Source organism: Zootoca vivipara, chromosome 2 (assembly GCF_963506605.1).
Source record: "Zootoca vivipara chromosome 2, rZooViv1.1, whole genome shotgun sequence".
In the NCBI taxonomy this organism is placed as follows: domain Eukaryota; kingdom Metazoa; phylum Chordata; class Lepidosauria; order Squamata; family Lacertidae; genus Zootoca; species Zootoca vivipara.
Genome location: NC_083277.1, coordinates 10105042 through 10120071, shown reverse-complemented (window position 1 = coordinate 10120071; position 15030 = coordinate 10105042). Strand labels below are relative to the sequence as shown.

At 44.2% G+C, this 15030-nt stretch overlaps 1 protein-coding gene across 1 annotated transcript in view; it reads left to right on the top strand.

Annotated features, from left to right (window-relative positions):
• LOC118080247 (zinc finger protein 250) overlaps positions 1–15030 on the top strand; it is a 33903-nt gene that overhangs the window by 18591 nt on the left and 282 nt on the right. The gene's annotated exons all lie outside the window — the stretch shown is intronic.

The following is a 15030-nucleotide window of genomic DNA, read 5'->3' as shown; positions in this document are numbered from 1 at the left end:
CCATGGACCATAGCACGCCAGGCACTCCTGTCTTCCACTGCCTCCCGCAGTTTGGTCAAACTCATGTTGGTAGCTTCGAGAATACTGTCCAACCATCTTGTCCTCTGACGTCCCCTTCTCCTAGTGCCCTCAATCTTTCCCAACATCAGGGTCTTTTCCAAGGATTCTTCTCTTCTCATGAGGTGGCCAAAGTATTGGAGCCTCAGCTTCACGATCTGTCCTTCCAGGGAGCACTCAGGGCTGATTTCCTTAAGAATGGATAGGTTTGATCTTCTTGCAGTCCATGGGACTCTCAAGAGTCTCCTCCAGCACCATAATTCAAAAGCATCAATTCTTCGGCGATCAGCCTTCTTTATGGTCCAGCTCTCACTTCCATACATCACTACTGGAAAAACCATAGCTTTAACTATACGGACCTTTGTCGGCAAGGTGATGTCTCTGCTTTTTAAGATGCTGTCTAGGTTTGTCATTGCTTTTCTCCCAAGAAGCAGGCGTCTTTTAATTTCGTGACTGCTGTCACCATCTGCAGTGATCAAGGAGCCCAAGAAGGTAAAATCTCTCACTGCCTCCATTTCTTCCCCTTCTATTTGCCAGGAGGTGATGGGACCAGTGGCCATGATCTTGGTTTTTTTGATGTTGAGCTTCAGACCATATTTTGCGCTCTCCTCTTTCACCCTCATTAAAAGGTTCTTTAATTCCTCCTCGCTTTCTGCCATCAAGGTTGTGTCATCTGCATATCTGAGGTTGTTGATATTTCTTCCGGCAATCTTAATTCCGGTTTGGGATTCATCTAGTCCAGCCTTTCGCATGATGAATTCTGCATATAAGTTAAATAAGCAGGGAGACAATATACAACCTTGTCGTACTCCTTTCCCAATTTTGAACCACTCAGTTGTTCCATATCCAGTTCTAACTGTAGCTTCTTGTCCCACATAGAGATTTCTCAGGAGACAGATGAGGTGATCAGGCACTCCCATTTCTTTAAGAACTTGCCATAGTTTGCTGTGGTCGACACAGTCAAAGGCTTTTGCATAGTCAATGAAGCAGAAGTAGACGTTTTTCTGGAACTCTCTAGCTTTCTCCATAATCCAGCGCATGTTTGCTATTTGGTCTCTGGTTCCTCTGCCCTTTCGAAATCCAGCTTGCACTTCTGGGAGTTCTCGGTCCACATACTGCCTAAGCCTGCCTTGTAGAATTTTAAGCATAACCTTGCTAGCGTGTGAAATGAGCGCAATTGTGCGGTAGTTGGAGCATTCTTTGGCACTGCCCTTCTTTGGAATTGGGATGTAGACTGATCTTCTCCAATCCTCTGGCCATTGCTGAGTTTTCCAAACTTGCTGGCATATTGGGTGTAGCACCTTAACAGCATCATCTTTTAAAATTTTAAATAGTTCAGCTGGAATATCATCACTTCCACTGGCCTTGTTATTAGCAGTGCTTTCTAAGGCCCATTTGACTTCACTCTCCAAGATGTCTGGCTCAAGGTCAGCAACCACACTACCTGGGGTGTACGAAACCTCCATGTCTTTCTGGTATAATTCCTCTGTGTATTCTTGCCACCTCTTCTTGATGTCTTCTGCTTCTGTTAGGTCCTTACCACTTTTGTCCTTGATTATGGTAATCTTTGTACGAAATGTTCCTTTCATATCTCCAATTTTCTTGAACAGATCTCTGGTTTTCCCCATTCTATTGTTTTCCTCTATTTTTTTGCATTGCTCATTTAAGAAGACCCTCTTGTCTCTCCTTGCTGTTTTTTGGAAATCTGCATTCAGTTTCCTGTATCTTTCCCTATCTCCCTTGCATTTTGCTTGCCTCCTCTCCTCCGCTATTTGTAAGGCCTCGTTGGACAGCCATTTTGCTTTCTTGCATTTCCTTTTCCTTGGGATGGTTTTCGTTGCTGCCTCCTGTATAATGTTACGAGCCTCCATCCATAGTTCTTCAGGCACTCTGTCCACCAAATCTAAATCCTTAAACCTGTTCCTCACTTCCACTGTGTATTCATAAGGGATTTGATTCAGATTGTATCTTACTGGCCCAGTGGTTTTTCCTACTTTCTTCAGTTTAAGCTGGAATTTTGCTATAAGAAGCTGATGATCTGAGTTACAGTCAGCTCCAGGTCTTGTTTTTGCTGATTGTATAGAGCTGCTCCATCTTTGGCTGCAGAGAATATAATCAATCTGATTTCGATGCTGCCCATTTGGTGATATCCATGTGTAGAGTCGTCTCTTGTGTTGTTGGAAGAGAGTGTTTGTGATGACCAGCTTGTTCTCTTGACAGAACTCTATTAGCCTTTGCCCTGCTTCATTTTGAACTCCAAGGCCAAACTTGCCAGTTGTTCCTTTTATCTCTTGATTCCCTACTTTAGCATTCCAATCCCCTGTAATGAGAAGAACATCCTTCTTTGGTGTCATTTCTAGAAGGTGTTGTAGGTCTTCATAGAATTGGTCAATTTCACTTTCTTCAGCTCCGGTAGTTGGTGCATAAACTTGGATTACTGTGATGTTAAAAGGTCTGCCTTGGATTCGTATCGAGATCATTCTGTCATTTTTGAGATTGCATCCCATTACAGCTTTTGCCACTCTTTTGTTGACTATGAGGGCCACTCCATTTCTACTACAGGATTCCTGCCCACAGTAGTAGATACGATAGTCACCCGAACTGAATTCGCCCATTCCCTTCCATTTTAGTTCACTGATGCCCAGGATGTCTATATTTATTCTTGTCATCTCATTTTTGACCACATCCAGCTTACCTCCACTCATGGTTCTTACATTCCAGGTTCCTATGCAATATTTTTCTTTACAGCATCGGACTTTCCTTTCGCTTCCAGGCATATCCGCAACTGAGCGTCCTTTCGGCTTTGGCCCAGCCGCTTCATCAGCTCTGAATCTACTTGTACTTGTCCTCCGCTCTTCCTCAGTAGCATGTTGGACGCCTTCCGACCTGAGGGGCTCATCTTCCAGCGTCATAACTTTTATATGCCTGTTGTCTTTGTCCATGGAGTTTTCTTGGCAGGGATACTGGAGTGGCTTGCCAGTTCCTTCTCCAGGTGGATCACGTTTAGTCAAAACTCTCCACTATGACCTGTCCATCTTGGGTGGCCCTGCATGGCATAGCTCATAGCTTCTCTGAGTTATTCAAGCCCCTTCGCCACGACAAGGCATTGATCCATGAAGGGGCTGCAGCCAAATACATATCACTTATTTTACCCTGGCTATAAAAAAACAATCCCAAACATGTATACTTCGTAGGGTCAATGGATTTCTATGGTACTTATTCCCCATTACACATGTGTAGGATTGTAATTGTAGGCAAGGCTCCAGATTAGGGCCACTATGTTCATAGAATCATAGAATCATAGAGTTGGAAGAGACCACAAGGGCCATCCAGTCCAACCCCCTGCCAAGCAGGAAACACCATCAAAGCATTCCTGACAGATGGCTGTCAAGCCTCTGCTTAAAGACCTCCAAAGAAGGAGACTCCACCACACTCCTTGGCAGCAAATTCCACTGCCGAACAGCTCTTACTGTCAGGAAGTTCTTCCTAATGTTTAGGTGGAATTTTCTTTCTTGTAGTTTGAATCCGTTGCTCCGTGTCCGCTTCTCTGGAGCAGCAGAAAACAACCTTTCTCCCTCCTTTATATGACATCCTTTTATATATTTGAACATGGTTATCATATCACCCCTTAACCTTCTCTTCTCCAGGCTAAACATACCCAGCTCCCTAAGCCGTTCCTCATAAGGCATCGTTTCCAGGCCTTTGACCATTTTGGTTGCCCTCTTCTGGACACGTTCCAGCTTATCAGTATCCTTCTTGAACTGTGGTGCCCAGAACTGGACACAATACTCCAGGTGAGGTCTGACCAGAGCAGAATACAGTGGTACTATTACTTCCCTTGATCTAGATGCTATACTCCTATTGATGCAGCCCAGAATTGCATTGGCTTTTTTAGCTGCTGCATCACACTGCTGACTCATGTCAAGTTTGTGGTCAACCAAAACGCCTAGATCCTTTTCACATGTACTGCTCTCAAGCCAGGTGTCTCCCATCCTGTATTTGTGCCTTTCATTTTTTTTGCCCAAGTGTAGTACTTTACATTTCTCCTTGTTAAAATTCATCTTGTTTGCTTTGGCCCAGTTGTCTAATCTGTTAAGGTCATTCTGAAGTGTGATCCTGTCCTCTGGGGTGTTAGCCACCCCTCCCAACTTGGTGTCATCTGCAAACTTGCTCAGGATTCCCTCAAGCCCATCATCCAAGTCATTGATAAAGATGTTGAACAAGACTGGGCCCAAGACAGAACCCTGTGGCACCCCACTAGTCACTACTTTCCAGGATGAGGAGGAGCCACCGATGAGCACCCTTTGGGTTCGGTCAGTAATCCAGCTACAAATCCACTGAATGGTAGCATTGTCTAGCCCACATTTTACCAGCTTCTTTACAAGAATATCATGGGGCACCTTGTCAAAGGCCTTGCTGAAATCAAGATAGGCTACATCCACAGCGTTCCCTTCATCTACCAGGCTTGTAATTCTGTCAAAAAATGAGATCAGATTAGTCTGACATGACTTATTTTTCAGGAACCCATGCTGACTTTTAGTGATCACAGAGTTTCTTTCTAGGTGCTCACAGACTGTTTGCTTAATGATCTGCTCTAGAATCTTTCCTGGTATTGATGTCAGGCTGACTGGGCGGTAATTGTTTGGGTCCTCTCTTTTCCCCTTTTTGAAAATAGGGACAACATTTGCCCTCCTCCAGTCTGCTGGAACTTCGCCTGTTCTCCAGGAATTTTCAAAGATTATTGCCAGTGGTTCTGAAATCACCTCTGCCAGTTCTTTTAATACTCTTGGATGTAGTTCATCTGGCCCTGGAGACTTGAATACATCTAAACTAGCCAAGTATTCTTGTACTACCTCCTTACTTATTCTGGGCTGTGTTTCCCCTGCTGAATCATCTGCTCCATATTCTTCAGGTCGGGCGTTGTTTTCTTTCTTGGAGAAGACTGAGGCAAAGAAGGCATTGAGGAGTTCTGCCCTTTCTCTGTCCCCTGTTTGCATTTCACCATCTTCTCCTCTGAGTGACCCCACTGTTTCCTTGTTTTTCCTTTTGCTACGGACATACCCATAAAAGCCCTTTTTGTTGCTTTTAACCTCTCTGGCGAGCCTGAGTTCATTCTGTGCTTTAGCTTTTCTGACTTTGTCTCTACACGTGCTGGCTATATGTTTGAATTCCTCTCTGGAGATTTCCCCCCTTTTCCATTTTTTGTACATATCCCTTTTAAATCTTAACTCAGTCAAAAGTTCTTTAGATAGCCAGCCTGGCTTCTTTAGGCACCTTCCATGTTTCCGTCTCATTGGTATTGCCTGAAGTTGTGCTTTTAATATCTCCCTTTTAACAAACTCCCAACCATCATGAACTCCCTTCCCTTTTAGTATTACTGTCCATGGGATTTCACCCAGCGTTTCCCTAAGTTTTCTGAAGTCGGCTTTCTTAAAGTCTAGAATTTGGACCTTAGTATGCTTGGTTGCTCCTTTCCGCTGGATAATAAACTCCAGAAGAGCATGGTCACTCCCACCTAATGATCCTGCCACTTCTACCCCACTAACCAAGTCATCACTATTGGTTAGGACCAGATCTAAAATGGCTGATCCTCTTGTTGCTTCTCCCACTTTCTGGACAATGAAGTTGTCTGCAAGGCCAGTGAGGAATCTGTTCGACCTTATGCTCTTGGCTGAGTTTGACATCCAACAAATATCAGGATAGTTGAAATCCCCCATTACTACTATCTCACTTCCTTTGGAATGCTTGGCCATCTGTTCCAGGAAGGCATCATCTGTGTCCTCAGTTTGGCTTGGGGATCTATAGTAAACTCCCACAATGAGATCACTGTTGTTTTTCTCTCCCTTAATTTTGACCCAGATACTCTCAATTTGGCTTTGAAGTTTTAAATCCTGGATCTCTTCACAGGTATACATATCCCTAACATATAAAGCTACTCCTCCTCCTTTCCTGTTTGGCCTATTTCTCTTAAATAGATTGTATCCCTCTATTACTACATTCCAGTCATGAGACTCATCCCACCAGGTTTCAGTGATGCCTATTATGTCATATTTAGTTTGCTGTACCAAGAGCTCAAGTTCATCTTGTTTATTTCTCATGCTCTGTGCATTAGTATACAGACATTGAAGACCGTTGATCATTCCCCCATGTCTCTTATTTAAGGATATTTTCGTCCCACCACTAGGTCTGCATGCTGCTTGCTCCATTTGGTCCTTGACATTTGGATGATCATCTTCAGCATTTGATAGACTCCTACCTTCAGGACCACTGTCTCCCTCCCCCACATAATGTTCTTCTGTTACATCTCCTGTATCACTACGGATACATGCACACGTCTTGCTGCGCACAAAAGGGGAATGTCACTCTGCTGATATTGGAAGCTTGATAACACAAGCTTTGATAGGATCTATCTAATAATATATCCTAATTCACATCCCTAACATTCCCACACTTTTTCCTTTCTCAAAATACAGTCAAAGCAGCTAAGATAGTGTATAAGCACCAGGACTCAGCAGCTCCAGCTTCCTCTTACAAAGCGAAGGTCAGCGCTGGCAGCAGCCTGGGCAACAGCAGCCAGAGACATTTCTGACCTCAGTAAGGGAAGGCACCCTCGCGCCCCTCGCCACAGGGCCCTCTTCACGGTGGGATAGGCTGGGGAAGGGGCTGGCGGCCCCGAAAGGAACACGCTGCTGCTGCCAGCTCTCCAGGGGCAAGCCCGTCTGCCCCTCCCGCCGCCCGTCGCTCGCAAAAGCGGAGTGCGCTGGCGACGGTGGGGGAGAGAGGAACGAGCAGCTTTTCCTCGGAAGCTGCTGCCAGCGAGCTCCGCTTTTGCGAGCGGCGGACGGCGGCTTCTGAGGAGGAAGAGCTGCTCGTTCCTCTTCCTCCAGCATAAACGGACCCCAATGTGTGAGAGGTGTTGCCCATGTGGATCTGGGGAAGTGGAAACTATTGGCCACATACTCCTGCGATGCAGCTTCTACGAGGAGGTGCAAGGCGAGCTCATCCATACGATGCTGGCTGAACTTCCTGGACACTCGGACAATTTTTATATAGAGTCGCTCTCTTCAGATGCTACTTCTAATGTGACAGCAAGGGCAGCCAAGTTCTGTGCTAGAGCCATAAAAATTCGGGCTGACCTAGTTAGTAGTGCTCATAAGGACAGAGCTAAAGATGCTCCAGTGCCATTATTAGCTGTACCTGCCCTAGTAGTGATACCTGCTTTTATCTAATAATTTTATAATGGTGAAAGTTTAGACCAGGCATTCCCACACTGCGGCCCTCTAGATGTTTTGGCCTACAACTCCCATGATCCCTAGCTACCAGGACCTGTGGTCAGGGATGATGGGAATTGTAGTCAAAAACATCTGGAGGGCTGAAGTTTGGGGATGCCTGGTTTAGACATAATATTTATATATGTACCCTCCCAAGTAGCGATAATTTCTATTATCTAACACTTTTTATAATGGCTATAGCTTATATTCATTGTATATATTATATATTGGATTGTTTGTTGTATAAATGTGTGTGCTGGTCAAGAACCGTAACAATAACTAGCTAACTAACTAACTCCTCTTCCCTCCAGCCACCGCCTCCGAAGCCGCTACCAGCGCACTCCGCTCGCAAAAGCTCCTCCCCCCGCCTCCAGCGCACTCTGCTCGCAAAAGCTCCTCCCCCCGCCTTTGCTCCATAACATGCAGCGACTTTTCCCCTTCCGTTTTAGGAGGGGGAAAGTGCCTGTTATGGTCTGGAAAATACTGCCGTGTATAGCTGTATAATAAAGCATTGTAAATATACAGAAGCCAAGTTGGAAGCCGTTACATGTGGAAAGCAACATCTGCACCATCACAACACGCAAATGGGGAGTGTTGCCTATATATAAGGCCAGGTGCCAAACTAAAGTTTCAAAGTTCAGGCCTGTGAAAATGGATTTCCCTCTTCTGCACCACTTTTGGTTCGCATCCAAAGAGCTACACTTGAAATAATATTGTAGGGATGCTCTCCTTTCTAGAAGGCTTCAGGGAGTGCAGGGTGTCGAGCGAAGGGAGGAAAACACAACTATTATTATTTCATTTTTAAAGAAATAGCAAGATCTTGGAGACTTGAACTCGGATTATGAACAGGGCAGGCATCTCAGCAAAGTAATGGTGTCCCCCCTCCCACGATCGTAGCTTCTATCAGAAGTATTGGAGCAGGGATTGGGCACCTATTTGCCTTACAGATACAGCCAGACTCCCAGCTCCTATCATCCTTGACCATTAGCTATCCTGGCTGGCTGGGGCTAATGGGAGCTGGAGGGGCCACACGTTCCGCATCCCTGCTGCTCTTACGAGACATTGTGAATGTGGATAGGCCTTTCACACTAGCACACTAGTCCCCTAGGGAATCTGGTGCAGTTTTCCGTAAAGGTAAACTTAGCTCAAGGCTTTTTCACCTTTATAAAATCTGCACGAGGAAGATAGGCTTTTGTTTTGGGGTGATGTGTGAAATTTGAAAAGAAAACAGCTCTTTCATAAGGGTAGATGCTCAAGAATTTGTTCTCATTTAAAACAATGCTGCCGATGTACAGTTATACCTTGGTTTTCAAACGCCTTGGGAGCTGAACGTTTTGGCTCCCGAACGATTGAAAACTGGAAGTGATTGTTCTGGTTTTTGAACGTTCTTTGGAACCCGAACATCCAATGCAACTTCCACAGCTTCTGCCTGCAGCCAATCAGAAGCCACGCCTTGGTTCCCGAACATTTTGGAAGTCAAACGGACTTCCGGAACGTATTCCATTCAACTTCTAAGGTACCACTGTATGAGCGTTTGAAAAACTCCTCTCCATTAATTAAGGTTTCATTAGGTTTTCCATTAATACATACGGCGGGGAAAGAAAGCTCATTTATTTGTTTGGGTATCCCATTGTGCTCTTTGGTTAGGCAAGGGAGAGAAGTCGGTGGCCCTTGATATGTTGCTGGACTTCAACTCCCATCACCCACAGCCATGATGGCTAATGGTCAGGGATGATGGGTCAGCCAATAAAGCGAGATGAGTGCCGCAACCCCAGAGTCAGTCACAACTGGACCTAATGATCAGGGTCCCTTTAACTTTAATGTGCTGCTGGAAAAATTTATGTTATTTTGTTTCGACTATGTCAGACCAACACGGCTATCTACCAGTAACTTTATAAATTGAAATTCACTTAATTCCTGTTATTGTAGTTTAAATACATTATACAAGCTGATTTCAGCTTCTGGTCAGAAACCTTCCTGTGGACTGGGGCAGATGACTGTCGGATGTCACCAAGTCTAATGGTGTTTTTCCTGACCACATGCTAACCTGAACTTGTGTACAGGGGAGTGATATTTTGAGATCTTTGGCCCAGAGTCGTGACATGATATGCGATAGGAAGTTGCACTGTACATCTATGCTGGGGTATTAAATTGATATAATTTGCTTGGTAAGCAAAATGTGTGTAAAATTGCATGGAAATCATTAAAAATGATTGCGAAGTACTTGCTATTATTATTATTATTATTATTATTATTATTATTAAGCTTTGCCTGACATTTTCAGAAAGTAAAAATAAAATTATTTTGTTTTCCGACAGCAGTTTATGTGCTTCTTTACCAAACGTAGACTCACCGAGCTAAATGTTGTCCAATCACAAAAAGAACAGCAGACTTGAATTTCTTACAGCCAAAAACATTTTTAAAAGACCCATCACTGAAGAACTCTGCAAAAATTTATTGGGACCATGCAGTGATGGCAAAAACTTAACACAATAGATCCAAAGATGGGATAATAGATCCCAAATAGATGGGATTGGGGGTGGGGGTGGGGGGTCAAGATTGAATATATTTATGTAGCATTGTAAGAGACAGAGATTTCTTTCCTTTATTTGTTATGGGTTTAACATGTTTGAAAAAAGGAGACAAATAATTATCATTATACAGTATTATATTTTCATTTATAATTCTGGGTTCAATTACCCTGAGTTGAAAAGCAAAACTCCATCTGTTTGCACATATATGCTTTGTGGCTGAGCTGCTCCCTAGTTTGCCGGACGCATAAATTTGATGTATAAATGCACCAAAACCAACCACAACCCTGCAACTTTGCTTTCCATCTGGAACGAAGAACGACGTGCGCGCAGGGCGCCGCTTTGCGCACAGGGAGGAGCTGAGAGATGCAGCCCTGCGAGGGTTAAACAAAGTGAACTTCGGTTCCTAGAGAGGCAGGAAGTTTTGAAACCGGGAAAGAGGCTCGTCGTCGGGATTCCCCGGCGAGGAGCGGCGAGCAGGAGACGAAAGAGGCGACGAGGTGCTACGAGGCGGGCGACGGTGGGAGACCCGGAGCTTGCATTTGGGGGGGAGGCTGGGGAATGGAGGGGAGGGGAGTCGTCTTAATGGTTGAGGCTGATGCGCCCAAATCCAGCTGCAAAAGGAGGCGCCCCCAACAGTTGCACGAGTCTCTTTGAAGCCTCTCTTTAATAAATAATAATAATAATAATAATAATAATAATAATAATAATAATAATAAATAGAATAAATAAATAAATAAATAAAATTTATCATTTATATCCTGCCCATCTGGCTGGGCTTCCCCAGCCACTCTGGGCGGCTTCCAGAAGGATATTAAAATACAGTAATCTATTAAACATTAAAAGCCTCCCTAAACAGGGCTGCCTTCAGATGTCTTCTAAAAATCTGGTAGTTGTTTTTCTCTTTGACATCTGGTGGGAGGGTGTTCCATAGGGCAGGCACCACTACCGAGAAGGCAGCCTCTGCCTGGTTCCCTGCAACTTGGCTTCTCACATGAGGGAACCGCCAGAAGGCCCTCAGCGCTGGACCTCAGTGTCTGGGCAGAATGATGGGGGTGAAGACACTCCTTCAGATATACTGGACTGAGGCCGTTTAGGGCTTTAAAGGTCAGCACCAACACTTTGAATTGTGCTCGGAAACGTACTGGGAGCCAATGTAGGTCTTTCAAGACCGGTGTTATGTGGTCTCGGTGGCCGCTCCCAGTCACCAGTCTAGCTGCCGCATTCTGAATTAGTTGTGAATACCTTCAAATTAGATACCTATTCCCTCCTGCCTGTGCTTTTGTATATGTATAAAAAAGCTTCTTGTGTTCCTTTGCACGTGGGAAAGTTTTCAATGTTTGCCACTAGGCTTGAGGGAATGGGAAGGCTTTGTAGAAACAGGAGTGGATAGAATACGACATCAATATGTTTGGATTGATTGAGGGTGTGTGTGTGTGTGTTTCATTGTTTTTCATTCCGTTTTTAAACTGTTTTTCTTAATTTTCAGTGCAATTGGCAGTGAAATTGAGCTATGTTGATTGATCTGCATTTGAATTGAAATATTTCATTAGTATTTTCTATTTTTTCCCTTTGTTTTTTAGTTCATGGTTTTTTTCCTTTTTAATGTTTTGCAATTTTATATATTTTTGTTATAACTTTCTTTTTTCTTTTTCAGTGCAATCGATCTGCTTTAGTTCATCAAAATAATGTCTCGCAGAAGATCAAACTTAGGTCGTCATACTCGCAAAGCAGAAGCAAAGCGACGAGTAATTGCAAATCAAACAGAGGAAGAACGGGCATCAGCAAATGAGCAAAAAAGACGAAGAGTGGCTCAAAAACGTGCCGAGGAAACAGTAGAGCGACGTGCAGCCAGACTTGAGAATGCACGGTTAAGAGCACGAAGAGCGCGTTCTGCAGCTTCAAATCGCAACAGGCTGAGAGTGGCTGAAAGACGTCAACGAGAAACAGCAGATCACCGACAAACACAACTCCGTGGTCAGCAATGGCGTCGATCAAGGAATTACAGGTAATGTTTGTCTGAAATCTCCTGCAAGCAATATTAATGCGTTCCCAAAAGGTCTGGTGTTTCCACATAAATCTTGCAATGATCAATCAAGAGCCTCAAGTGTTTTTTTGTGCGCCATTGTGCATTCATTCCAAACAATAAGTTTGCATTTCTGCAATACTTCTCCCACGTGGGAGTTTCAATGAATTGTATGTTCAATGGCAATTTCTAAGCGGAATGAGCAGTTCTTCCACCTGGTAACAATGTCACAGCTATTCCAGATGATGCAAGAGCTAAGGCTATGTCATTTTGGGATTGAATTGCTGCAAGAATCAATCTAATTAGGAACGTTTTACCAGTTCTTCGTGGCACATCTAAGAAGATTTCTCCAATCCCGTTATTGATAGTTCGCATTATTTGATCGTGAATGGCTTTCTGCTCAAGCGTTAGCCTAGGAATATTTGATTGCACATATGACAGAAGATCAACCGTGTTGTAATTTTGTTCACGACGCAATTCTAAATCAAATGAAGCAGTAGCAGATAGATTTGGTGATGACATTCCCAATTAGATTGGCGTTTGCAATCACCACCAACAAATCCCAGGGCCAATCTTTAGAATTATGCGGTATAGATCTAGACACAGATTGCTTCTCACATGGACAATTATATGTTGCGTGTTCTAGAATTGGCAAACCAGACAATCTCTGTATCTACATAGAGAATGGAACAACAAAAAATATTGTATAGGTAAAGGTAAAGGGACCCCTGACCATTAGGTCCAGTCGTGACCGACTCTGGGGTTGTGGCGCTCATCTCGCATTATTGGCCGAGGGAGCCGGCATACAGCTTCCAGGTAATGTGGCCAGCATGACAAAGCCGCTTCTGGCGAACCAGAGCAGCACACGGAAACGCCGTTTACCTTCCCGCTGTAGCAGTACCTATTTATCTACTTGCTTGCAAACTGCTAGGTTGGCAGGAGCTGGGACCGAGCAACGGGAGCTCACCCCATTGCGGGGATTCGAACCGCCGACCTTCTGATTAGGAGTTCCCAAGCTGTAGTTTAGAAACGTACGCTTTCTCTTTTCTTTCTTTTCCATTTTACAGACTGAGCCACAGAAACGAGTGGCCTGGTACAGCTAGTATGGAATAAATTAAAAGGAGGGCAAAGTGAAATGCTTTTTATTTATGTGGTCCAAAAGCCATGAACCAAAGGGTGAAAGTCTTGCCCTCACCGTTCAGCTGAAATGTGAATAACTCCACTTCTCAGTTGCCCCCAGTTTGAGGCTTTCCTTCCAGCCATGTCCCAGAGATGGCCTGTTTAACCCCTTCTTTCTCTCCCTCTCCTCCCATGACAGAGCAATGGCATCAGAGGCCCAATCTGGATCATCCCTTCCAGGAGCTGGAGTGGAAACTTCTGCCATGGACCCATCTCAGGTAAGGGGCAGGCTCCTTGTGGGGCACAGCCTGGGTGCCTCCCTCTGTGTTGAGCTGCAAGGTTTGCAGGAAACGTGTGCTGCCCCTTCTGCTGCTGCTGCTGCTGCTGCTGCTGCTGCTGCTGCTGCTGCTGCTACAAAATGTCTAGGTGACCCAACTTAAGCTATGAACTCGCATGAAAAAAATAAAGCTTTCCTAGTTGGATTTTGCAAAGCTCTCTGCTATCGGTGTCCACTTTGCATTACATTTTGTACAACACCTCAGGATGTACAGTGGTACCTTGGTTCTCAAACTTAATCCGTTCCAGAAGTCTGTTCCAAAACCAAAGGGTTCCAAAACCAAGGTGCACTTGGTTTCACACTTTTTAATCCGTTCCACACTTTAAAAAACAACCCCTAAAACAGCAAATTAACATGAATTTTACTATCTAACGAGACCATTGATCCATAAAATGAAAGCAATAATCATTGTAAAGGTAAAGGGACCCTTGACCATTAGGTCCAGTCGTGACCGACTCTGGGGTTGCGCGCTCATCTAGCATTATTGGCTGAGGGAGCCGGTGTATAGCTTCCAGGTCATGTGGCCAGCATGACAAAGCCGCTTCTGGAAAACCAGAGCAGCACACGGAAACGCCGTTTACCTTCCCGCTGTAGCGGTTCCTATTTATCTACTTGCATTTTGACATGCTTTCGAACTGCTAGGTTGGCAGGAGCTGGGACCAAGCAACGGGAGCTCACCCCGTCACAGGGATTCGAACCGCCGACCTTCTGATCAGCAAGCCCTAGGCTCAGTGGTTTTAACCACAGCGCCACCTGGGTCCCCTATAATCATTGTACTGTACTATAAAATAAATAAGACAGTATTGTAGATGATAAAAATTAAATTCTTTTTTTCCCCTTTTCTTACCTGCACAGATAATAGTTATTGTTTCGATGGGGATATTTTATCCATTTCCGCAGTCACACAATCAATCAATCAATCAGTAGCGGAACTGGGTTCCACACAGTCACAAAAACAAATTAACTGAAAAAGCCTCAAAAACAAAAACGCAAAATATTTGGCAAAAACAAAAGCGCCAAACTTAATCCATTCTGGAAGTCCATTTGACTTCTGAAACGTTTGGAAACCAAGGCGCAGCTTCTGATTGGTGCACCAGGCACTCCGGAAACAATAACTGATTGCCGCATTGGACGTTTGGCTTCTGAAAAACGTTCAAAACCCGAAACTTTCAAAACTTCCAGGTTTTCTGCGTTTGAGAACGAAGGTGTTTGAGAACCAAGGTACCACTGTATGTAGAAAGTGATTAATAAATAACATTATTAATAATAGCAAGAGCAATAAAGCTACCAGGTTAGCCCTTTTATTTTCACGCTGGGAGCCATGTCAGATGTTTATATATGTCAGATGTTTATGTATATGTTTATTATTTTATCTACATTAGAATCTATCTTTTCCTTTCAGCAGCTGGTGTCCTTTGAGGAGGTGGCCGTGTATTTCAGCAAGGGGGAGTGGGATCTCCTGGGCCCCTGCCAGAGAACTCTCTACAAGGAAGTGATGCTGGAAAATTATGCAAATGTAATGTTTCTGGGTAAGGATGTCTTGTCCCTTGGTTGACAGGTGCTGTTGTTAATGCATCTTACGTAGATTTGGATCTAAGATAAATACTGTTACAGGCTGACTTAATTATGGAGGTATACAATTTAGGTAGTTCTGTCCCTATGATTCCCAAAAGAAAAGCTTCTGGTTCC